Here is a 26,221-nt window from a genome sequence, read left to right on the forward strand (position 1 = left end):
TTGCTAAGGTTTTACTAGGTGGTTTGTTGTCCTTTGTCCATAAATATTGCTAGTTTGTATAGGGTTACAAGGAGGTTCATATGGTGTTGCTTTGGAATTGCTAGGTGGGTTGATATAGTATTACAAATAGTTACTAGTATAAGTAGTATGAGAGAAGGAAAAAAAAAGCCATCCATCCCTCAATCCATCAATATTGCTAGATGTTTTTATGGTGTTACTACAAGGAGGCTGATATGGTGTTGCTATGGCATTGCTAGGTTGGTTGCTAAAGTGTTACAAATACAGTTACTAGTATCAGTAGTAATAGAAAATGAAAAATGAATCAATCCAACCATCCACAAATATTGCTACATGGTTTCTTGGTGTTACTACAAGGAGGCTGATATGGTGTTACTATGGCATTGCTAGGTGGGTGGCTATAGTAGTAGTAATAGAGAAGGAAAACCAATCCATCCCTCCATCCATAAATATCACTAGATAGTTTCTATGGTGTTCATTGCAAGGTGAGTTACTATAGTATTAAAATAGTTGCTAGAACCAGTAGGAATATAGAAGGAAAAATCCATCCATCCCTCAACATGAACTTTGCTAGATGGTTTCTATGGTGTTACAAAAAGGTCAATATGATGTTGCTACGGCATAGGTGGGTTGCTATAGTATCAAAATAGTTGCTAGAACAAGCAGTAACTGAGAAGGAAAAATACATCCATCCCTCCAGCCATAGATATTGCTACATGGTTTCTGTGGTGTTATACTACAAGGAGGCTGATATGGTGCTGCTATGGCATTGCTAGCTGAGTTGTTAATGAAGGGAAAAATCAGGCATCAATAAACATTGCTACATGGTTTATTTGGTGTTACTACAAAGAGGCTGATATGGTGTTGCTATGGCATTATTAGATGGTTTCTATGGTGTTACAAGGTTATATGGTGTTGCTATGGCATTGCTAAGTGGGTTGCTGTAGTATTACGAATAGTTGCTAGTACAAGTAATAATAGAGAAGAAAAAAAACATGCATCAATAAACATTGCTACACGGTTTATTTGGTGTTACTACAAAGAGGCTGATATGGTGTTGCTATGGCATTGCTAGGTGGGCTGCTACAGTATTACGAATAGTTGCTAGTACAAGTAATAATAGAAAAGGTAAAAATTATCCATCCTTTCGCACAAACATAGATGGTTCCTACATTTATACCTCCGTTTATCTATCCAACCATCTATTTGTCTATTTCTAAAACGGTAACTTTACAATAAAAAGAACTTTTTATTGTAAACTTAACTTTCAGTAAAAGTCAAAGTAAATCAATGTAATTTCAAAGTCATTTTTAAAGTCATTTTGGAACATTTCTACTGGTCTGTTCATCATGAAATGTTAACAGAATGCGAAGAAGAACCACCAAAATCTAATTAGGTCAAAAAAGTGAAAATGTAGAAGATAAATGTTATATTTAACATACTGAGATTTGAACTATAAATAATGAGAAGTGCAATGAATTCAGTAAACGACGAGCCTAAAGCTAGTCAGCTGCCTCTGTCAGGTTGGGTCAGCATGGATGTGGAGTGACCTTTGCTCCAGCCACACAGAGAGCTGACTGAGGTAAAATAATGTGTAAACTGTGCCTGAGGCCTACTCTTACTAACCTACACACACACAGCTTTGCTTCCACCAAGCCTTCCTGTAACGATTTTCTGTCTTCAAAATGTACAACACTGACATAAACTACATGGCCAAAAGCTTTTGAACACAGTTCATCCAATGTTTCGACCATGATCTACAGTATTAAAAAGGGGTTTACTATCTAGCGTCTGGTCTATTCTTTAATCCACTACACTTTACTTTTAGTAATATATCCATATATTTGATTGCATTCATCCTCTTAGGTAAAGTCATGTTATGGTATTCTCTATCATTAGTTACCATGCTGCAGTTAGTTGGAATAAACTTCCAGAAGCTGTGAGATGCGCTCAAACTGTAACCACTTTTAAGAAAATGCTGAAGACACATCTGTTTAGCTGCGCTTTTCACACTGTGTAACTTTCTCTGCTGTGCACGATATATTGATTTTTGTTCTTAATTTATTGACTACTTGAATATTATTTTAACTATAACGTCTTGTTTTTACTTTTTATTTTCTTTTAACATTGTTCTTAAACTATTTTCTTAAATTATCTTTGTTTTAATTATGTTTGAATCATGTTTTATTCATGCTTTATTTTTTATCTATTCTTTTATTTCCATTTTATTGTTACACGTATTTGTAAATTGACTTCTCTTTGCATTTTTTTATTTGTAAAGCACTTTCAATGTATGAAACGTACTATATAAATAAACTTGCCTTGCCTTTCCTATTAGTTCTGGATCACAAAGGCCACTAAAACTCAATCAATCATTTTACACAACACATGCTTTTTACATTGGCACAACACATTTTTTAATGCATTCTTGCAAGAAATTGCAAGAAATTTCACATTTGTTTATGGGTATAATTGCTGGCAGTGTGTGTTAGATTGGTAAGTGGTAGCGGAGGTGAATCAGTGGCACTGTGCCACGCTCTGGAAGCTCAGATTGACCGTCTCAAATCGGATGTCAGTGTGAAGCAGGTTTGGCTTCCAGGAGAGTGTAATACACAGAGCAGTAATAGACAGGATAATGAGAGCGTACACTACACAGTGTGATTCCTGCCTACTGTAATAATTACTCCTCAAACGCTGCGATCACAAATCAATACAGACATCAGCGTCCTCATTATCACTCACTGCAGAACTGTGAACGTTTAGTGCAGTTAGGGAGAGTTAAGAAGAGAACTGGTTAACATTTAGATACATTTCCAAACTATACGGACAAAAGTATTGGGATGCCTGGTTTGTTCACCTGTGATTTTGTAAAGTTTTGATAACCTTATTATTTGTGTGCTGAGCATTGTGTGCATGTGTTATCATAGAACCACTCTATGTTAATGGTCATTTATCATTTTTCAACCATGTGTCTGATTTGCATGTCAAGTGTGGCAACAGGACAGTGAGCTGCAGGACGATCCCGGCAGACGAATAAAGGTTTTAGTTTTTAAAAAGTACATTCTACAATGGTTTCTGAAATAAAAGCACAGTTGCTGCATGTGTGTGTTCGTGTGTGTGTGTGTGTGTGTGTGTGTGTGTGTGTGTGTGTAGTTTAGTTGTAAATCTGAGCTGAACCACCTTAAATCCAAGCTGTTTGTTTGTACTTGTGCATACTGGCATGTTTATCTCCAGACAGCAGACCCATAAGCTACTTTCTATAAAGAAACAAAAGCAAAAATCTGTTTAAGGATCTGCCATATCAACTGTAAAATGAACATAAAAACTGGCATTTCCCATATGCAATTAATTAATAGTACATAGCTCTGGTACACACACACACACACACTGCTAGAACAGTGTATCATCTAAATATTCCAGTTCATTAATTACATGCAGAAGATTAATTACAGATTTCTGATGAGTATAAATAATTTTGGTCTCCACCAACTTCAACATCTTCTTTCATTCGTTACAAATTATAAGCTTTGCATTTGTTTTCAGAAACACACAAATAGTAAGAGTAAACACTCTAAAATATCAGTAATTAATCTCGAATGAAAAATTAATTTAATTGGGCACCGAGTGGTCCAGCGGTCTAAAGCGCTTACACTATGAGCAGGAGGTCGCAGGTTCGAACCCCCGCTCATGTAGCTTTGCCATCAAGCTGCCGGTGCTCAGAGGGAGCACAATTGGCATCGCTCCCTCCGGGTGGGTAGATGGAGCTCTCTCTCCCCACATCACTCCTAGGGTGTTGTATGCAGCACAGGGCATCTGTGAGCTGATGTATCAGAACTAAGCCGCTGCGCTGTCCTCCAAGCGCGCTGGCTGCTCGGCAATGCTGCATCAGCAGCAGCTCGAAAAAAAGAGGTGGCTGACTTCACATGTATCGGAGGAAGCATGTGTTAGTCTTCGCTCTCCTGGTGTGTTGGGGGATTACTAGTGATAGGGGGAGTCCTAGTGAGTGGGTTGGGTAATTGGCCGTGTAAATTGGGGAGAAAATGGGAAAAAATTAATTTAATTAACTAATGAAAAGATTATGATAAACACTTTAAGACTCAGTTTAATGAGTTTTTTTCACACCCATTGTAAGTTTAAATTACTGCAGTAAAACATTTTATATTAGCATTTTAGAAAGGTGATGTGATGTATATCAAATTTTTTCATGATCTGCATATTAAAGTGCTGTAAATATAATGTCACACTTTTCTTGCAATCTTACATAAAACGTTAAGTGTTTAACAGCTCAGTTTTGGAACTGCATCTGCAAATCTACTGCATCACTAAATGATGAAATCATGAGAAATCCTTACCATTACATAGTATTGCAGAGAATTGGCTTCTTTTCACCCTGCCTGTGCCTCACTAACCCCACCTCCATGACACTTTAGCTGATGACAAAATAAAGAGAACTGTTCCCACTTTTACGTAGAAGTGCTCGGTAACCTTCAGAATGCTGAAAATCCCACTAGCCTCAGACCGGCTGCTAGTAAATATAACTAAGCCCCACCTCCATGAAGCGTTAATTAATTATGTAAAATACTATTTAATAATTAAGAAAGTCTGATTATGACAGAGAAGCGAGTGATGACATTCTCACTGGTCACCTTAAAATCAGAAAAAACTCTTCTTTCTACCCTGCCTTTACATGGTGCTTATTAAATGTGCTGAGAGGGTGGGAAAAACCTGCTGATCCTGAGGGCTGATGTGTTCTCAAACTACTAAACTCTAAACCTACAGTTGCAAGAAAAAAGTATGTAAAACATTTGTCACAACAATAGACAAACACTGTCTGCTTAAACTAATACCACAGAAAACATAATATGTTTGCATGTTTTTTTTAACATTTACAGTTCAATGTAACATTCTTTTTTAATGTAATCCCAAAGGGTTCACATACCTTTTCTGGACCATGCAAACCTAGATTTGTTGAGCAGAAGTTCCACCACAACAGGGTCAGTGCAAGATTTTTTTTAAGATACTTAAAAAAAACAAAAACACTAATTTTAACCATTTGTGTAGTATACTGATACAATGAGTTATCCACCTTCAAACCAACCACGCACTGAACACACACGTGAGCACATACACACGTACTGTAATATACGATTACATGTGCCCAAAGTGACCAGGGACCACTAAGTGTTAAAAGGTCCACGGGCCCAACAATGGCAGCTTCTTTGAGCTGGATATTGAACACACAACCCAATTCTTCCATTAGAGGTGGTCAAAGGTGGACCTTCTGATAGGTAATTTGTGCAAGGCCTTCTACTTCCATTTTTCTCCGTTTTGCGAGAGTTTACATTCAAATACATTTATATATATATATATATATATATATATATACAGTGAGTCCAAGAAGTATTTGATCCCTTGCTGATTTTCTTCGTTGGCCCACTAATAAGGACATGATCATTCTATACTTTTAATGGTAGATGTATTCTTACATGGAGAGACAGAATATTAAAAAGAAAATCCAGAAAATAAATCTAAGGAATATATATTAATTGATTTGTATTTCATGGAGTGAAATAAGTATTTGATCCCTTAGTATTCATTAGCAGTTCTGGCTTTTACAGACCAGTTAGACACTCCCAATCAACTTGTTACCTGACCTGAAGCCACCTGTTCTCACTAATCACATGTGTGAAAAACACCTGTCCACAGAATCAGACAGATCACACAGATTTCAAGTCTCCAACATGGGTAAAACCAAAGAGCTGTCACAGGACCTCAGAGTCAGAATTGTTGACCTTCACAAAGCTGGAATGGGCTACAAAAAGATTAGTAAGGTGTTGGATGTGAAAGTAACAACTATTGGTGCAATTATCAGAAAGTTTAAAGAGTATAACATGACAATCAACAGACCTCGGCCCGGTGCTCCAAAGAAGATTTCGCCTCGTGGGGTGGCAATGATGCTGAGAACGGTCAGAAATCGTCCTGCAACCACTCGGCAGGAGTTAGCAAATGACCTGAAGGCAGCTGGGACCACAGTTTGCAAGGAAACAATTGGCAACACTTTGCGCAACAATGGATTCGCATCCTGCAGTGCCCGAAAGGTACCCCTGCTGAAGAGAGCACATGTGGAGGCGCGCCTCAAGTATGCCAATGATCATTTGAAAGATGAACCAAGTTATTGGGAGAAGGTTTTGTGGTCAGACGAGACCAAAATTGAACTTTTTGGCCTCAACTCCACCCGCCATGTGTGGAGGAAGGAAAATGCTGCCTATGACCCCAAGAACACTGTGCCCACCGTCAAGCATGGAGGTGGAAGCATAATGTTTTGGGGGTGTTTCTCTGCCAAGGGTACAGGGCTACTTCACCGCATCACTGGGAAGATGGATGGAGCCATGTACCGCACAATCCTGAGGGACAACCTCCTCCCCTCTGCCAGGGATCTGAAAATGGGCCGTGGTTGGGTCTTCTAACATGATAACGACCCTAAACATACAGCAAAGGCAACAAAGGATTGGCTCAAGAAAAATCACATTAAGGTCATGGAGTGGCCCAGCCAGTCGCCAGACCTCAATCCGATTGAAAATCTATGGAGGGAGCTGAAGGTCAGAGTTGCCAAGCGACAGCCCACCAATCTTCATGATTTAGAGAGGATCTGCAAAGAAGAGTGGGCCAAAATTCCCCCTGGTGTGTGTGCTAAACTTGTGGTTTACTACAACAAACGTCTCACCGCTGTGCTTGCAAACAAAGGCTTTGCCACTAAGTATTGAGTGTGTTTGGCAAGAGGGATCAAATACTTATTTTCCTCATTGAAATACAAATTAATTAAAATATATTCTTTAAAATTATATTCTGGATTTTTGTCTTGATATTCTGTCTCTCCATGTTAGAATATATCTACCATTAAAAGTGCAGAAGGATAGTGTCTTTATTAGTGGGCAAACAAAGAAAATCAGCAAGGGATCAAATACTTCTTGGACTCACTGTATATATATATATATATATATATATATATATATATATATATATATATATATATATATATATATATATATATATATATATAATGTTAAACAAACCAGAATATGTTTTATACCTCTTAGATTCTTCTAAGTAGACACATTAGGCTTTAAGGACATATCTGCACATTAATATTTTCTCAGCATCTTGAAGGAGTTCCTGGAGGTGCTGAACAATATAGTTGCAGCTTTTTCTTCACACTGTGAAGCTCCAACTCCTCCCAAATCACCATCTCAGTTGATCAGGTTTAGATCAGGGGATTGTGGAGGACAAACACTTTTTTTTTACTGTTTGCTACGTAATTTCATATGTGTCCCTTAACTGTTTTCACATATTTAATATTAATCTATATTAATCAATGTAGAAAATAAATTAAATTAAGAAAAATACTGAATGAGAAGGTGTGTCCAAACTTTCGAATGGAACTGTGTGTGTGGGTGTGTGCACACTGGTGTGTTAGCACCTCTAAAGCCGAGCTGTTGACTCAGCTGGAGATCTGTTGTTGCTTTATGCTCACACTGGAAGGGAAAAGCAGGGGTGGAGTGACAATTGGTGAAGTGGGCTTGGAGTGTGTGCTGCTATCTTGCTTCTTGTTGAGCTTAATTGTCACTGAACCAATGAAAAGTGGCCAGTTAATTTACTGATGTCAGTGTGTTAGAGATAACTGCACTCTTTCATTGTCTGAGGTAGGTCTGTGTCTGTGTGTGTGTGATATGATTTGCGGTTTCTCATCATGGGGTCTCAGGGGCCTACTCATCACATGCAAATATGTTTTATCACAGAGCTGATGGAAGAGACAGAGGGACAGGAGGAGAGTGACACAAATGGAAAAATGTGGGTGGTAATCAGTGTTCTATCTTTATCATTGCTATGATAAAGATGCAAGAGAGTGTGTGTGTGTGTGTGTGTGTGTGTGTGTGTGTGTGTAAAGTGAGGATTATCAGTGGGGAATCGGTGGCAGCTTGATATCTTCACTAAAACATCTGCTCCACTGATCTTGGTCAGAGAGTTTCCTCTTGAAATATAACCATAACTCCCTGGAGGCTTTTGTTGGACCCTGCTGAATTACTCACCTGTGGTTAGGCCATGTATTTGTGTGTGAGAGACAGAAAGAGAAAGAGAGCAACAGAGAGAAAGTGAGCTTGCAGACCATGATATCTTTATGCAACAAACTGCATTCACTTTTGATTTATGTTCTGCATTAACAGGTTCAACCCTATGAAGGGGGCTCCCAGGTGGCAGAGCCCTCTAAGCACGAGGCATCTTGTAGGTTCAATCCCTGGTGATTCAATGGCCAAAGTCATCCATGGCCAGGAGTACTAGAAAGCATAATTGGTCTCCCCCCATCATTCATATTTTTAGCCAGCTTGAGTCTCTGTTACGCAAGAGAACTGGCAATTAGTGTTCTCCTCCAAGCATGTTCAGCTGTCTAATCGTTGGTAGCATGCAATGTAGGGCTGCACGATACTGGAAAAATTTAACATTGCAAATGTTCTTTTTTCGACTATATATATATATATATATATATATATATATATATATATATATATATATATATATATATATATATATATATATATATAGCGATATTAAACAATGCAGGGACCATGATGTCACCAGCCCTGCCCCCACCTGCATGCTATCTCATGTCTGAAACGATTAAAAGAGCTGAGTCAGCACAGAGCACTCAGAACCCGAGGAAAACAGCAAAACAACAGTAATCAGCCCTTTAATCAGGCATTTAAAAGGTTTTTAAAAGGTAAATAAAAGCTTTTTTTCTGGGATTTAAAGCATGAATTTATCTGTAACTATAAATATCTGCGCAAAACTGTGCTGGACTGAGGTGCACAGCTTTCAGCACATGCGTTTACAAGCACATGCCCAACCATGTGGATGGAGGCCATGCGGTTACCTCGTGTTTACTCCTCCAGTAATGAACAGTAATTTCCTTGCCATTAACATGTTGGCCAGTGTTCAGCTTCACTCGCAAGAAACACCTCACAACTTTTGCAGGTATGGGTGTTTCCAAACTCATCCTCTGTGGAACCACTTCATGAACAATTTAAATATTGCTATCACGTGACAGAAATCCTCATAATCAAAATACTATACTACTGTACTTCAAATAAACAAATAAACAGCATTTGGAATTCCTTAAACTCATTACAAAAAACATAATTTGTAACTATATGTTGTGGCACACAGGCCTTCATCAAGGTTGTATTATTATAATCAGAACAAAGCCAACCAATAGATATTTCCAAATATTTACAAATGAACCACTTTCATCTGTTAATTCTAACATACACTCAGAATCAAAGAAAAAACATTTAACACCAGTGTGACTAAAAAAAGCTAAAAGAAAAAGAGCAAATTACCACAGAAACAAAAACAACGAAGAAAACCCCTTTCGTTACAAACTCCTCATTAATCCCTTCAAAGAATACACTTCCCTCTTTATTCCTAATGTGGTCAAGGTCACCTCCTCTTTCTGTAGATTGAATCTGTTTAATACCAAAAAATGAAATGAAGAAACTGAGAGACTAACTTCCTTAAATGCCTTGTGACTGGAGTAGTTAGATCAATTCAATCAAACATTAGTATTCAAGTACATGCATATATGTGGACAAAAGTAGTGTGACACCTGCTCATTTACTGAATCTTTCAGGATCAATAGTATTAATAAATAGTTTATCCTGCTTTTATTGGAGTTACTGTCTCTACCTACTTTCCAGGGATGCTTTCTACTAAACGTGTAGAGGAGGAATGCTGTGAGGATTTGATTGCATTCATTGATATGAGTGTTAATGAGGTCTGGGTTTTGGATAGTTAGCACCTCATCTAACCCACACTCCCCAACTTATGCCAAATGTATTAGATGAATTTCCAGCAAACACAGTTCCACTGACCAGTGCTTTGAAAAAAAGAAGAAAAAAAAAACAATCATTATATATAAACAAATAAAAATGAATTGCCAAAAAATGTGGTTGATTGTTAGAGTTACTCTAGTGTTTAGACAGGACCGACTTTTCGATGTATTCAGTCTTTGTTTACAAGCAATCTTATATAATCATTTAGAAAATGATTAAATATCCAAGAAAAATAGTACATGTGTTTGTCCATTAGTCCTTTAAATGTGATGGTGGAGGAAGAGCAAGCTTTTTTTCCTCCCTCACTCTGATGTTTTTAAGTAGCTGTGAGAGTGTGTGTGTATGTGTGAGTGTGTGAGTGCGTGTGTATGCGTGAGTGTGTGTGTGTGTGTGTGTTAGCTGGCTGGAACAGGCCTGTCCTGAGGTTAGGAGACAGCAGCTGCTCCCAGGCTGTAAACTCCATATGGACCAGTAGTCATAACCACTCACAGACCCATCCCTACAACCCTTATTCTGCAATGCAGAGCCTGATGCCCTTAATATAATATACTCCATACCACACATCTACCAACATATGGATACCAATTACCATCACCCAAAATAAAGCAAACAATAATAATTATTTAGTGTTTAAATTAATATAATTGTTTTAAAGATGATACTATTTTAGGATTCTCATTACAATGAGATTGTTGTGAGATACAGTGTCATCATTATTTTTATTTTTAAAGTGTACGTTTTCTATTTTTTTCTGAAGTATTTCATATTCATTATTGAGACACATTTTCACAATATTTTGAGATAAATGCTCAAGTAGTTTTAGATATTTTATCCTCTCTTGGTTTTTCTTGATATTTTCGAGATGCTTTATGTTTTTAGAAGGAAAATCCCTTTATAATATTTGTTTAAATTATGGGAATGGGCTTCTATATAAAGACTTGGAGAAAGACATATGCTTGATTTACTGAAAGGGAAAGGAAGCTACTACAACACAAAAAGCTGTGCAAAATAAAAATTTAAAGTGGTCAGTAGAAAGAGTTTATAGATAGTAGAGACCGACCGATATGGGTTTTTCTAAGGCCGATGCCGATACCGATCATTAGTGGTCAGAGTCAGCCGATGGCCGATGTGACCTGCCGATTTTTAGGACCGATATGCTATCGTATTATACTTATTTGGCATGCTTAAAATCATACTAGTAAGAGGAGGCACAACAGTTGTAAACTTCACACAATTTATTGAAAATAAGGTTAGCATTTTATAGTGACTTTAATGTTACTATATCACTATATGTTAATAAAAAAAATATTAATTTTATTTAGATTGTATTATCCATAACATTTTATTTTATTCATTATATAACATATGTTCTATATACACTATATATTCATGTTTATAGTAGAAATATTATGTTGGCTATTATATAAAATTTACTGTAGGGGCCTACTAATTAACAAATGTATGACTTGTTGCAGTCTGTTAGTCTATTAATTATTCATTTTAATATGTTTAACAGAGTGCAAGAAGACTTCCATAATGTGACAACTTTAGATAGTTACTCCAAAACGGCAAAGCTCATTTCTTCTTCAACTCCATGCAGTTGAAAACGAATGGACATGGGAGGACAATGTTATAAAATGTTCACATTAGGGCTGCAGCTATTATTTTACAAAAATGGGTGACGTTTAAAGAATAAAATTATAAATAATGCAAAAACAGACAGGTGCTGTAATTTAAATATAGCTTTATCTGTTTTTTTTTTTCTTCTTCAAATGAGCTCCTTAGACAGAGAAACGCGTCTCATCAGCTGTACTGGAGGTTCGGTGCGTGAGCGGAAAATGAGTTGAGAAAGCTGAAGAGCGCGGACTTTATAGGTTCAGGATAAAATGAGCTTTTATCAGAAAAGTCTGGAGGGGGTTCTAAAGTAGAACCCGACAAAACAGAAAATTCTGCTCATCGTTTCATTTAATATCTAACAGCGCAAACCGCTTTAAACGGGTGAGTTTTACAGCAGAACAGCAGGAGGCGGCATGATTTAATGTCTGTTTGTAGTGAAGGAAAAAGAGATGTTTTATTTTAACTCCATTATTTTAGAAACTATTTGTTTTATTAATTCGTTTACAATAAAGCTTATTTATATATAAGGAGAAGTACAGTCCTCTAATAATCCTGACTAACCAGTAATTATTATTTCAGCGCAGCTGATGCTGCGAATATCCTTAAACAGTTTTAGTCCTGCCCTTTTTCATTTCGTCTAAAAATAATTTAAATACTGAAAATATCAAGTGTTAATTTGATTTTATTTACTTAGATTTTCGTTTCTGAAGAAGAGACGTCAGTTATTTTATACTAGAGCTTATAGATAGGGCTTGCCTTGCATAGTCAGGGCGCATTCCAAATGCACTCCTGCCATCAACGCTAAGCATAGTTTCGTTTGGAGAGAAATGCTACAACACCGATGCAGTTGAAATTCTATTCTTTTTCAGTAAATGAAGCAACATCACAGATTACTAATCATGAGAGAAAATATAGACTTTGGGACACTGGATTGTAAAAATGGATGCCTTACCCGTTGAAAGTCTTGCTCACTCTTGAAACCTTGCGCTGCGTTCCAAGTAGCTGCCCGCAGATGTGCCGGATTAAAATCGGTGCGGCCAAATAAGAAAATCGGCCGATGCCGATTGATAAAAAAATAACAAAAATCGGCCGATTAAATCGGCTGGCCGATCGATCGGTCGGCCTCTAATAGATAGTAGTGAATATCATTGAATTGAAATATGCTTATTTATAAAAGGACTATTTTTAATGTACTGTGCTATAAGAGTGTAAGAGAAGTTTTTATCATCACTGTTTTTGTCTCTTCTGACAGTAAGTCTGTCTCTAATAGTGTGAGCAGAAGAAGCTTGCGCTTGAAAGGTTTGTTTGAAACGTGTCCCATTTGATGTGGTTAAACTTTGACCTGTGTCCATCTGCCGGCTGGACTCATCTCCAGCACAAAGAGCTGTGGAGAGGAAGAGAGGAGAACAGAGGAGTGAAGATAAAAGGCAGAGTCCAAACTTATAGTCTCTCTCTCTCCTGCTGTAGTGTGAGGTCATCTACAAATACATGCATCTCAAAGATCCTTCTGTCAACCAGATAACCTCTACATATACAACACGCACCCAAACACACCCTCAACACACCCCCAAGATACTCTTTACATCAGACACATTAATAAATAAACTCAGTATCCATTAAAAAGCTAAAAAACATACATATTACAGATATTTAGTCAGGATCAAATCTAATAAATCCCAGTAAAACCTCTATTTCAACCACCTAACTCTGGAAAACACTTTTTACAAACATGATAAGCAACATTTAAAGATAATTATACCAAAATATTGTTAAAGGTTCAAATAAAAACTCAATAAAAAAACTAGGAGAATCTTCTATAACATTATCATGTCAGATATACAAGTTTTTGGACATTGTCAAAATATAGTACACCTAAAATGTTTGCACTACTGTGTTAATTAAAACATTTTAGCAGATCTGTAAGACCCTGTAAGTTATTACCTTATTTTTAGCTGATAATATATATTATAAATGGGTTATTACAATACATTTGTTTATATGTAGATGACATTTATGTATGAGTTTAGAGAGACATGGAAAGCTTCAAAAACAAAACATTTAAATCTTCACTATGAATATCTGGTCATCACTGCACAGGTTTATGGAGATGTGCCTCAAACAAATGAGATTGTTAAGGAACTCCTAAAAAGTGTAATTAAAGTTCAACAGACTAGAAAAGATTACAAAACCATTTTTAAAGAGTCTGGCTTCCTTCAATCCACTATAAAACAAATTACCTAATAATGAACAAAATTCTGCATGAGTGTTCATCCAGGAAAAAAAAAAAAAAACACTTCAGGGAGGAATCACCAGCAAGAAGTTTTTTTTGGTATATTAGTTATGTTGCATTTGAAGAAAACAAAATAATGCATTCCAACATATCATCTCACCCAACTGTGGTAGTATTATTCTATTCTACAGAAGAATAGATTGTAAATGGGTCATGCAGCAAGACAATGACCCTAAATACACAAGTCTAATTATTAATGGCTTTGAAATGGCCAAGTCAGTCAAATTCCGACCTAATACCCTTTATACAAGGAAGCTTACCAACATCACTAATATGAAAAGGTCCGGTTAGGAGAACGGGACCAAGACTTCTTATACCAGGGTTGCCAGGTGCAACAAAAATATCCAGTCCAAAGTCCTTCAGAAGCTTAAGCTAGCCCAAAATATATGTCTGTCACACATTTGAAGCAAATGGCAAAACAACGTAGTAGTTTGTTTATAAGGGATTTATTATCAGTATTGCTATTTATCTTAGTTACTAAAAATATTGTAACATTAGTGTTTTATTAATTATTTTATAACAGTTTTATATCCCAGGCAAGAACATTTAACAGCAAATAATTAGCAAAAAAGTACTCCTATCTATCTGTCTCCATCTGTCTCTATATCTCTTTGTTTTGTTTGGCGTCCGCAGTAATTTTTAAAAGTAGCCCCCTAAAGAAAAAAACTAATCCACCACCACTGAATTTTCACCCTCGACACAACCCACTTTGGTGGGAAAACCGCAAACCTGGCAACTCTGGCTCCTACCTCATTGATGATGATTAATTACCAGTTACAAGAATTGTTTTGTTGCTAAGAAAAAAAAGTTACTGTTGCTCAGAAGGTCCCAATACCAGAATACCAGATACTAAAAGCAATGCTTCACATACCTTTTTATATATTCAAAGATTCTTGTGAGACTGTACAACTTATAATATACTTAATAGCTTGGTGTGTTTACCCTGATGCAAGTCATTCTTGCCCAGAGAAGCTTAGAGTGAAAAGCCTAAATGAGTCTGGACTAAAACTGCGAGTGCATGCAGTCTCTCAGACTGATTAAATGAGTTCACATTTTTGTCCATCACATTCACACTCTTTTTTTGTTCTTCTTTAGAGTATTTTCTTCTCCAGATTTCTGCCCATTTGACCTTCTCTTACCTCTCCCTGATCAATAGCTCTCTCTGTCTTTGGCAATGATCCGCTGTCCATCAAGCCAACTGCACTAATCCTCCTCTTAAACCTGTCTCTCTCACTCTCTTTACCTTTCCTTTGGTCTGAACACGTCCCCCAGCGTTCCCCAGAGGAGTCTGCTTCAGGATATCAGATGAAGCAGATCTGGGGTAAATTAGCCAGCGGGAGAGACGGCCAGAGGGTTGCTGGACTCCACTCAGCATTTGGACTGCTGGACAGCTGGACAGGCAGCACTAAACGTCTCTCATCTTTTATAAGGCCCTCAGGCTTTCTGAGTGCGTGGACTGCAAATGAATGCAACAAAATGATTTTGGTAGTCTAATACAAGCCCATCAACCATGAGATTGACACTACTGACAGGTAAAATGAATAGTATTGGATACCTCATTAAAGTGGCACCTGTCAACACATTGGGATGAATATATATATTAGACAGTAAATGAACAGATATTTCATAAAGTCGATGTGTCGAAGCAAGATCTGAATGACTGACGTCAAATTGTGATGCCTTTACAGCTGGGTCAGAGCATCTCTAAAACAACAGATATTACAGGATGTCCTCAGTGTGCAGAGGTTAGTACGTTCCAAAGTGTTCCAAAGTATTCCAAAAAACAACCAGTAAACTGGTGCCAATGCTTAATTGTTGTTTTAAAGAGTGTCCATTTTACTACTTTTAGGATTTAAAAGATCTAGTACTATTGTCTTGGTGCCAGATACTACAGAACACCTTCAAAAGGTCCTTAATCAAGAATATGTCTCGACAAGTTAGAGCTTTTTTTCATGGCAGAAGAAAATTCATACAATATTATTGTTTTATACGTTTGTTTTAATTCAAATGCTGATTAACAGAGCTGTAGATCATTTCGAAATGATTTACAAAATTGCTGAGAATTAATCTAATGTTTAAGTCCGAGAGTACAGCTCCAGCTGTACACCATACACCATATGGACAAAAGTATTGCTCATCTCAATTGTTTCTTCTAATATCAGGGGTTTTAAATGGGACATATACATCTTCCTACACAAGTTAGAATAGGTCTATGGGCAATATAAATTTATTTATTTATATATTTTCATTCCAGTTCTTTGCACAAAATCTCTCGCATAATAAGATCTATTCTTGCCGGAGTCCTTTTCAGAATGTGCTGTTTAAGGGCTCTGACACTTTCATGCAAATAAGCTGTTGCTGGCCAAAGCATGTTCACACTGAGCATTTACAACACACTAGTACTAGCTCGTGCTAGATGTCGACACTCAAACAAGCAAGCACAAAACTCGTTATTTTAAAGTACTTAAATCTTCCATATCTGCTGACCTACACCAGACAGTAGGTATAGATCCCTCCATAAGAAGAAGCACGGTGCTCAACCAGCAAACCGTAATGATGACTAATCTATTGAGTTGGGCTCTGACGAGTGAAGGGGAGGTTAGAGGGTTTATAGTGGCAAAAGAGTCTCAAGTGGAAATTCAAAAGCAAGAAAGAAGTTTTGTATATAATGTCCCCTTTTAAAAGAGTGTATTCTGCTTTTGTTGGAGTAACTGTCTCTATTGTCCATAAAATACTTTTTACTTGATTTTGCATCATTGCTGAGAGAGAGAGAGAGAAAGAGAGAGAGAGAGAGAGAGAGTTGTGCTCTCATAAACACTTGTACTATTTGCTTTTCTATGTTTACTTAAATTAGTGAAAAAATGTATTGGAATTAAAAATTAGGTAAAAATACCATACATAAATTTTATATTCACACTATAATTAAACCTCAAGATAGCAACATTTCATAATACAGTTTCTATATCATGAAAATGTCTTTATTTCTAACAACATCTTACACTGTATGTTTGCTAAATATACAAAAGGTTAGAACGGACATGTATAAAATAATCACCCTTTGCTTGCTGCCTGATATCAGTGCTGTCATATTAATGTCACATAAATGCATTCATATCTACCCTAGATTAAACACCATCATGAAGATCTAGTGTATAATGTTATTTCTGCAGTGAAACCTCAAGATGTGTGTGTGTGTGTATATGTGTGTGTACACTGAGAGTATATGGAGAAATATGAATAAAAAAAGAAGAAGAAGAGTCAGAGAGACAGAAACAGGTGATCCATGAATGATACACTCTGATCTCCAGGGCATGTTCTTTTGCCATAAAACAGAGGGGAAAAATGCAGATGAGCATGAATTGAGACACACACACTCATTCATGCTTACAAATTAGTAGCCCATTCTCTTTACTCTTACACAAAAAAGCACCCAACACTAGATTTGATAGTATTTGATCATGCTGCTAACACACACACACACACACACACACACACACACATACACACAGTATATATCTATACATACACACAAACACACAATATATCTATATACACACACACACACACACACAGTGCTGAAGACCCTGCAGGAGGCCATGCTGGCAGCACTCGACTCGTGTGCCATTGTGTGTGTGTGTGTGTGTGTGTGTGTGTGTGTCTGGGTCTCAGCTCCAGCCAGGCTGATGAAGGAGGGGTTATTGTGCCCTTTTGTTGGGGCCAACCACCCCCTCCCCCCGTCCTGGCACCTCTCTCTCCCTCTCTCTTCTCCTCCTCCATGTGGCACACTCACTCCATCCATATTCATTCACTCAATCTCAAATCCTCTCCTACAAAGACATCACACCGCCCCAGTGTCTTTATGTGGACACTATGCACTGTACCCTCCTAACACACACTGAAAATGCACTCAACTTAACATGCAGTGTATTGTTTTAAAGCCAATTCATTTGAACCCTGTTTACACCTGGTCAATTATTTTGTCTTGGATATCAGAATTGTATCGGAATAAAGTCAAAGCACAAAACAAATGCAAGTCTATACATACCAAAAACATCTCTGGAAAGAGACCACTTCAGTTTCAGAATTATTTTATCTGATTTTGTTATTTATAGGTATATGTTTGAGTAAAATTAACATTGTTGTTTTATTCTTTAAACTACAGACAACATTTTTCCCAGATTCCAAATAAAAATAATACTGTTATTTAGAGCATTTATTTGCAGAAAACAAGTTCATATTGTTAAAGGTTTAATATTTGGTGGAATAAGCCTGGTTTTTAATCACAGTTTTCATGCATCTTGGCATGTTCTCCTCCACCAGTCTTGCACACTGCTTTTGGATAACTTTATGCCACTCCTGGTGCAAGAAATCAAGCAGTTCAGCTTGGTTTGATGGCTTGTGATCATTCATCTTCCTTGTGATTATATTCCAGAGGTTTTTAATTTGGTAAAATCAAAGAAACTCTTATTCTCTAGGTGGTCTCTTATTTTTTTCTGGAGCTGTATAGAAGTTTTAAAGTTATAACTTAAAAACATGCACATATCTAATGGTAAGGTGTAACTTCCATTGTAAAAAAATATAATTGATCATTCTAAAACCTAGACTAGAATGTTTACTGTTCGCTTTATTACAAGGAGTTCAACTAAACACTGCATTAAACATTTAGGAATTATAAACTCTCTCTATGTTTACAGGCTCAAAAGTAAATGGACAACTGACTGACTAGCAGTTTCATGGCAAGAATGTGCCTGTTGACTTACTATGTCATGAAAATAAAGGAGATGCCTGGGGTTGATTCATAGTGTTGAATTTTATTTTTGGTAGTTGTTCAGGGGGACTTTTCTATATGTGCTCCAATAAGGGATGTTGATGCAGGCAAGTGAAGGAGGCCATCATCAAAACAAGCCAATCAGAGAGAAAATAGAAACTTAAGAAGTGGAATCATTACAAACAGTACTAATAAACTACTGTGTACATACTCCGGTACAGTAGCATATTGTGCGTAATTTAAAAGATAATTCTTCACTCATTTAATTGCAGATAATAAGGTAATTTTTGTAATCTTCAGAAAAAATAAATAATTATTTGCATTTTTAAAAAAATATCGTGATAAAATCGAATCTCAGTATCAGTATCGTGAATCGAATTGTGAGCAGAGTGTATCGTTACACCCCTACAATTCTGTACATAAAAAACAGGTAATTTTAACGTGTTTTTTTTTTATTCCCAAAAATAGTATTTAAAGTGTATCACTTAATATATATTTTAAACTTTTAAAATATGTAAGTTTAATACATTTTAATGCACTGCTTTATCTTTGTTTCTCTCTTCCACTCTTCTCTCTCACGTTTTCTCTCTTAGTGTGCGCAGATGTCTCTATTTGGTTTTATCAGGCTGAGATCTGCTCTATACCCTACAGCTGGGTCATACACTACATCCAGCAAAACACACACACACACACACACACACACATACAGACACACAGACACACACAAACACACACACACACACACACACAGCTGAGAACAACACAGAAAAGCAGCAGCTGCTAACCTTACTAGCAGTGTATCACACAGCTCCACATCTCTCTCGCTTCACAGTCAACATGCTTTTTAATGAGGAATGATAACAGCAGGCCTCCAATCAGTTTATCGTTTATCCCTATTTTACTTACTTGATTAGGCTTTAGTCTATGCACACCCCACAGAACACAGATAAACAGCTTCAGAAGAAGCTTTAGGAAGCATGCAGAACAGCATCAGAGACATACAACATTACAGGGCCCTGTCTGTCTCTCTCTCTTCTTTGTTTTGTTGGTGCACAAAGGCTGGATGTGTCAATAAAGAAAGAGAGACAGGCGGTAAAAAGACACACCAACACTGATCTCTAGCTCCCTCTAGTGCTTTAATCCCAGTCAGCTCCAGTTGTAGAACAGGCCTTGTCCAGAAATGGAATAATGATGGTCAAACCATCAGAGAAAATTAATATGCTACAGTATGACATGTTTACATTTATTTACTCACAGTTATCAGATGCTGTTCTTCAGAGCAACTTATCAAAAGTGCTTTGCTATTTACTCAATAAACACAATTTGTTAGTTTGTATAAACGTGGCTTAGATACATCCATGTAAGGGTGTGCCAATTATGTTTTGTACACAATAATATCGCTAACATTTTTGAATATTGTGAACAATATAATACCCAGAACGTTTTTGTTGCTATTTTTAAGAAAGGAGAATTCAAAATGTTCTCAATTTCCATTATATTCCATTATAGATCTACTGGAGACAGATTATATCTGTCCAGTATAATTTATTTTACTTTAATCCTGGATATATGGAGATATTGCATATATATATATATATATATATATATATATATATATATATATATATATATATATATATATATATATATGTATATGGAGAGTGCATTAAAAGTATCAAGACATTCTGGATCATTTACTTCTGTTACAATCTGATGAAAACTCTTGTATTTTTTTATATCTCAGTTGATGGTGTGCCATATCATATTGTATGCAACAATATAACCTAATTTTCATTTTGTTGCAGTAGTGTATTCTTAAAATATTTTTGCTTTATTTTAAATGTTTTTTTTCATATCACCAAGAGTATCATTATCGCAAAAATACCATGAAAAATCATGATATTATTTTAGGGCCATATCGCCCAACCCTGCTGCCATGACAGCATGTCACTCTGCCATTTAACCCCCAGCAGACTCGTGAGCTTCTTGAAGGATGGTTAAGCAAATTTGAACAGAAAGCATGAAGGTGAGCAATGAATCTGTGTTTGTTGTCAACTGTTCAGAAGACCTGGTTTTATGATGGGTGGTGCAATTACTTAAAATGCCAGGTCACTTTTGGTCTTCCTTATGGGCACTTTGACAGCCCAATGTTAGGTTAGTGAGGACCTGCAACCAGTGGCCATACCTTTTCTGAACACACAATTACACGCTACAGCGCACAGTGCACATTTCAACAGGACAACACTCATCCACATACTGCTGCCATATCAAGAGCTTGCCTTACAGACCCAGGTGCTATGCCATGACCAGCTGTATTACCAGACCACAGAAACAAACAAAAAAAGTGTAATTTACTCTTCTATTTCTGCAACCATTTCTTTAATGATGAGTGTATGTGGCTTAACTTGGAAAACTGAAGACAGATCATGCTGCCATGTTCTAGAGCAGTTGCATGAGCCTGATGGCATGCATAGAAAAAACATCCAGAATGGAGCTGCACTAATTAAGACCTAAAATAATGAAAAACTGAATAAGTGTCTGATGAATTAAAAAAATATATATATAGAAACAATATGTTTTTAATACTGTTTTCTTACAGCAGACTGACATTGTATATAGGCCTGCCATGATAGCATTTTTTTGTGGACGATATACCGTCTCAGAAATTATTATATGATATTATTGTCATTTTAAGACAATTTAAATTACAATGTCACTGACTTAATGATACTGTTTTCTTTACCTACATACACACACTGTGTGTATGAAGTTGCAGGTATAGAATTTTTTTTTTACAGCACAACTGGCTAAAATACTGTGTTTTGTTATATATGTGAACAAACATTCAAATAAACACAATAAGGGATATCACGATTATTAAATATTATTGAGGTAGTGTCCATTTGTTGTTCGATAAGTCGATAACGTAATTATTGACAGGCCTAATTGTGTGTATTGCAATAATGCAATGCCAGTCTTCTCTGTTGGCCTATTTTGTTCTTTGTCAGATATGTGAAAGGCTGGGAGAGGAAGAGATGTGCCTACAGTGCTACAGCAGTAGAGGGCAATGTTGAACCTTTTAATGACCTGCTCTAGCCAATCAGAGACCAGTGAATGGACCAGTTTATGACAAAAGAAAAGTGCAGCCTCTGACGTAAACAGTGAATAACTTGAGATAAAGCATCTTTATTTGTGCCGTTGTGTGAGTGGGAGTGTGTTTGTGCTGGAGAGAGCGTAACTGTGTGTGTGTGTGTGTGTGTGTGTGTGAGTGTACGTGCGTGTGTGCTCATATGGTCGGCCAGTTCTATTTCGGTGTGTGTTGTAATGAGTTTGCCCACAGGCCTCTGTGTCATGCTCAATGAAGCTGCGCTAGAGTTGCTATAGCAACCTTTGGCCACTGATGCCAGAGTGATGTGGAGCCATGGGGGGTGAGAGGGCGCGCGAGACAGAGAGAGAGAGAGAGAGAGAGAGAGAGAGAGAGAGAGAGAGAGAGAGAGAGAGAGAGAGAGAGAGAGAGAGAGAGAGAGAGAGAGAGAGAGAGAGAGAGAGAGAGAGAGAGAGAGAGAGAAAATAGTTTTTTCACACATTTTCAAGTTGACGTTGCATCTGGATGAAGTCCAGCTGAAGCTCGATAAACAGTGCAAACTGGTCGGACTCAAAACACTCAGTTCTCAGCCAACAGACTCAAACACACTCATAGGGGGGCTTACACGGGTTTAACATGGGTTCGGTGGGTTCCAATTGGGCACGGGCTCTGAGTAGGGCTGTACATGTACTGTTACTGAGACCCAGTTGGGTTTCCCAAATGATCTCCACTGTTGTAGCACATTTTAAACTCACATGGGTCCCATCTAGGCTCCATGTGCATTGCACAACCCAGATGGGGTCTATGTTTAACACCTTCTGCTCCCATTACTATCTCAAGTGGGCATCCATATACGGGGTCAACATGAAATCCGTAGACAAGGCTTTTGTGTTCCCAGTTTGGTTACAGGGGCATGTTATTTATTGCTGTTATTTTTTTCTTTTTTTGTCTGTTGGAAACATATGCTCAGTAGATCAGTTGTGCAAACAGGCACAGCTTGCCAACAGAATGGGCCACTCTGGAGCAACTACACATGGCATGGAGCCTGAGGTCACCATGCCCAATGCCAACTGTTGGTTTGAGGGTATCAAGCCCTCCAAGCACTGGACTTTGGAGCAGTTGTGCCTTTGGTTATATATTTTGAGCACAGCATGGTACCTACCAGACTTGGTTAAACTCTACTTACATTTTTTGCTGTTCCATTAGGCAAACTGAGAACCTACGACTGGGTATGCTATTTTATTTTAGGCAAAAAAATAAAAATATAAAAGTAGAAGCGTATTGATTGGTCAGACAGAAAAAGCCCTATACAGAGAAGCTGAAACACAATCCCTTCACTAGTCTCCATTGTTACTGGTTTGTCACTCTGAATATGCCATATGGACAGAATTTAGCAATGTCACCAGCTACATTTTGTAGGTGAAGCTGTGGTAGTGGGAAATTAACCAGGTACCAAACATTCAGTACTGTCAAGTAGTGTAGGTATCATGCAGTCAAAAAGCCCCATTATTCTCTAAAGTGATAGAGCACTCCAATCAACACATTTGAGAAGAGCTGAGGTGGTATTGATGGTACAGAATTAACTATTATCCTCAATCCAACACCAGTACCTGACCTCACCAATGTTCCTGTGACTGAAACTAATTAAATCCCCACAGAAATGTGAGGATTTTTTTAGTATAACATAAATATAGAGGCTGTTGGAGTCAGACTTTTTTATAATACTCTCAGGATGAGTTGGAGTCAACCATGATCAGTTACTGGCAGTTGAAAAACAATGCGCGAGGAAGAACGTTCTCTTATACAACTCCCTAAATGGGAAACAACCATCCTGTTGCTGTTTGAAATGCAGATACACTCATTCGTCAGACTGAAAACATACCTTTAAAACGCAAGCTAACACAGTTTACCCTGCATTACAGACTATTGTACTGTGGCCCACCTACATATGCCACTGTTCTGCACTGCTCTAATTCCATGTTTACCAATTTTTTTCTGGTGTTGACTGGTCTGGCTCTCCCCTACCCTGCTGCCCACTGCAAAATTCTCCAGCTCTGCATCCTCGCATTGATTAATGTACGCCACACTGCACAACAGTGCATATGACTGTTTAACCTTAATGGATTTTCACATTATCACAGAGCATGCACTCTCATCACTCGCATTCTCATAACCCATGAATTGTGGTCACATTAGCTGTAGTGCTTCATTATCTCACTCGTTCTGGGGTACGTTTCCCAAAAGCGTAGTTGCTAACTACGTTAGCAACTTACATAGTCTGGACGATGCAGCTGCGACGCAGGTGTTTCCCAAAAGCGTGGTTGGAACTATGGAGGTAACCACGTTAGTAACTTGCATAGTGCGAACCTTAGTTAAGCTACTCAGGTGTTTCCCAGAACCGTAGTTCCAGCGAATATTCGCAACTACCGTGGTTCAGCTGCGTCGTTCCAACTACAGCTCTAGACCTGTCGTTAGGAGCTTAGTTCCTGGTTATTAGTGCAGACGATGGACGGTAGGACTCAGAAAGCTGATAAATCACATTAATATTGCTGCACGAGGATTTAAGATGTCAAGTGTACCTATTTTTTTAATGTTTGTGTTAATTACATTAATTGAGCCACTTCACTTTTATCCATGTGCGCCCAGGTAAAATAATAAAATTCAGTCCTTTTTTAATGTATGTCTTTAAAATTTAGCTTTATTTGGCAAACATGAATTCAGTGTAGTGAAAAGAGTGCACTGAAGTGCCCTTTAGCTAAAATGTATTTTACAGTCTTGGAAAGATGTATGTCAATTATTCAAGCAGGCATCTCTTGAGTAAAGATAACTTGTGCTGTGCACATTTATGAAATAGTTAATAATTATTTTTTTAAACCCACTGTGCTATATGCACTCTGTGAATAAGGCTATTAAACTGTCACTGGGGTAATACTCTAAAATGGCTTTAACGTAAACACCTGTACCCTAAGGACCTTTGAGGGTATATTTGCATTGTTTGTACCCAGTGAAACAAATATATCCATACAGTAGGCAAGAAGGTGTCTTTTAATAATATATTCATAACAAGAAAAAACTAAGTAAAAAGTGTCTTAAAATAAATAGAGACATGTAATAAGCAGGTGTTTTGAATTACCTAATTATCCTCTGGAGGTAACAGGACCAGACAGAGTGTGAATAAAGAAAATGTATCATTTAGCCAATACAACGTGTGTTTCTAGGCCTATACAAATGTTATCAATTAGTATTTGTTAAATAATATATTACAGGAAATACGTAGAAATATGTAGGCTACATTAATATATATGTAAAAAATAATAACATTAATTGCCATTATGAAAAAAAAAACATTAAGAAAATTAAACCACGACTGGGATTCGAACTAGGCGTCCATCCGGTGTTCTGTCGAGTTTTGCTACCCTGTCAAACCGTACTAGTTTAGGGTTATTAGGGGTGATTATAAACCTTATTTTTTTATTATTGCTAACTTAGTATTACTTTCATTTTCATCAGCTGTCATTTACGCATTTGTAATACTCAAATAATTTCAAGGGGTTTCTGGTTGTTTAATGCACCCAAAAAGAACAGAATTACCATAAAAAACAATAAATAAAAAATGTTTCCACGCATGGGCGCAGGTGTTGAGAAGCACATCTCGATGTGTTGCACAATTCGACAGAACACCGCGCGCTGCACCGTCGTAGGCGCTCTGCTGAACCACTGAGTAACACACATTTCTCAGGTCTCATTTGAATAAGACTCATTCAGAATGGTGATTATTTTATTTAAAAAAATATTGCTATAGCAAATATGTGTATGTTTTTTTAAGTAACACTGTCTGTTACAAATAATAATTAATATATAGCAATTATTGTGTACATTTTACTGGCAGTTCATTGTTATTTTATTAATAGTATTGCCGGACCTTATGTTCTGGTGATAATTACAATATAAATAGCCTAAATGATACATTAGAAACATATTTTTGGCATAATATTTTAAAGATTGTGAGTTTTGCACGTTTTCTGCTGGGAAAGTCTGGCCGAACACATCTGGAAACACCTTAGTTAAGACCACGGTGGTTCAAACCAACATAGTTCAGACTTCTGTGGTACCAACAAAGTACGATGGTTTCGGGAAACTGTCGTACTTCAGATGTTAGTTAGTTTAACGATGCATCGTACCACGTTAGTTCAATGCTAGGCTCCGTCGTTGTACGGGAAACGCACCCCTGTCTAGGTATTCTTGTTGTTTTGTTATGTGTTGTGTTACTAGTGTTGAACAGAGAAGGATAGGTTCCCTTGGTCTTGGTTTCTCATAAGGTTTCTTATTCTAGCTCTAGGGTGTTGCCACTGTTGCATTTAGCTTGCTCAAAAGGGCTTTGAAGATCTTTTTAAAGCTGCTTTGTGACCACATTATTTGTGAAAAGCGCTATACAAGTAAAATAAAATTGAACGGAACTTAATCAGTAATTTAACATCCAGCAGTACGACCTCACCAGTGTTACTGGTGCTGAAACCAATCAAATCCTTACAGCAATAGGTGGTGTTAAGGCAGTGGAG

The 26,221-nt window shown here is 37.3% G+C and overlaps 1 protein-coding gene across 1 annotated transcript in view; it reads right to left on the reverse strand.

The window, feature by feature from the left end:
* fam49al (family with sequence similarity 49 member A, like) overlaps positions 1-19,469 on the reverse strand; it is a 92,476-nt gene extending 73,007 nt beyond the window's left edge. Inside the window, exon 1 of the mRNA XM_049475367.1 lies at positions 19,363-19,469. The gene's annotated coding sequence lies outside the window, so the exon portion shown is untranslated. The remainder of the gene's footprint in view (positions 1-19,362) is intronic.
* Positions 19,470-26,221: the final 6,752 nt, after the last annotated feature.

This window comes from Astyanax mexicanus, chromosome 3 (assembly GCF_023375975.1).
Source record: "Astyanax mexicanus isolate ESR-SI-001 chromosome 3, AstMex3_surface, whole genome shotgun sequence".
NCBI classification, from domain to species: domain Eukaryota; kingdom Metazoa; phylum Chordata; class Actinopteri; order Characiformes; family Acestrorhamphidae; genus Astyanax; species Astyanax mexicanus.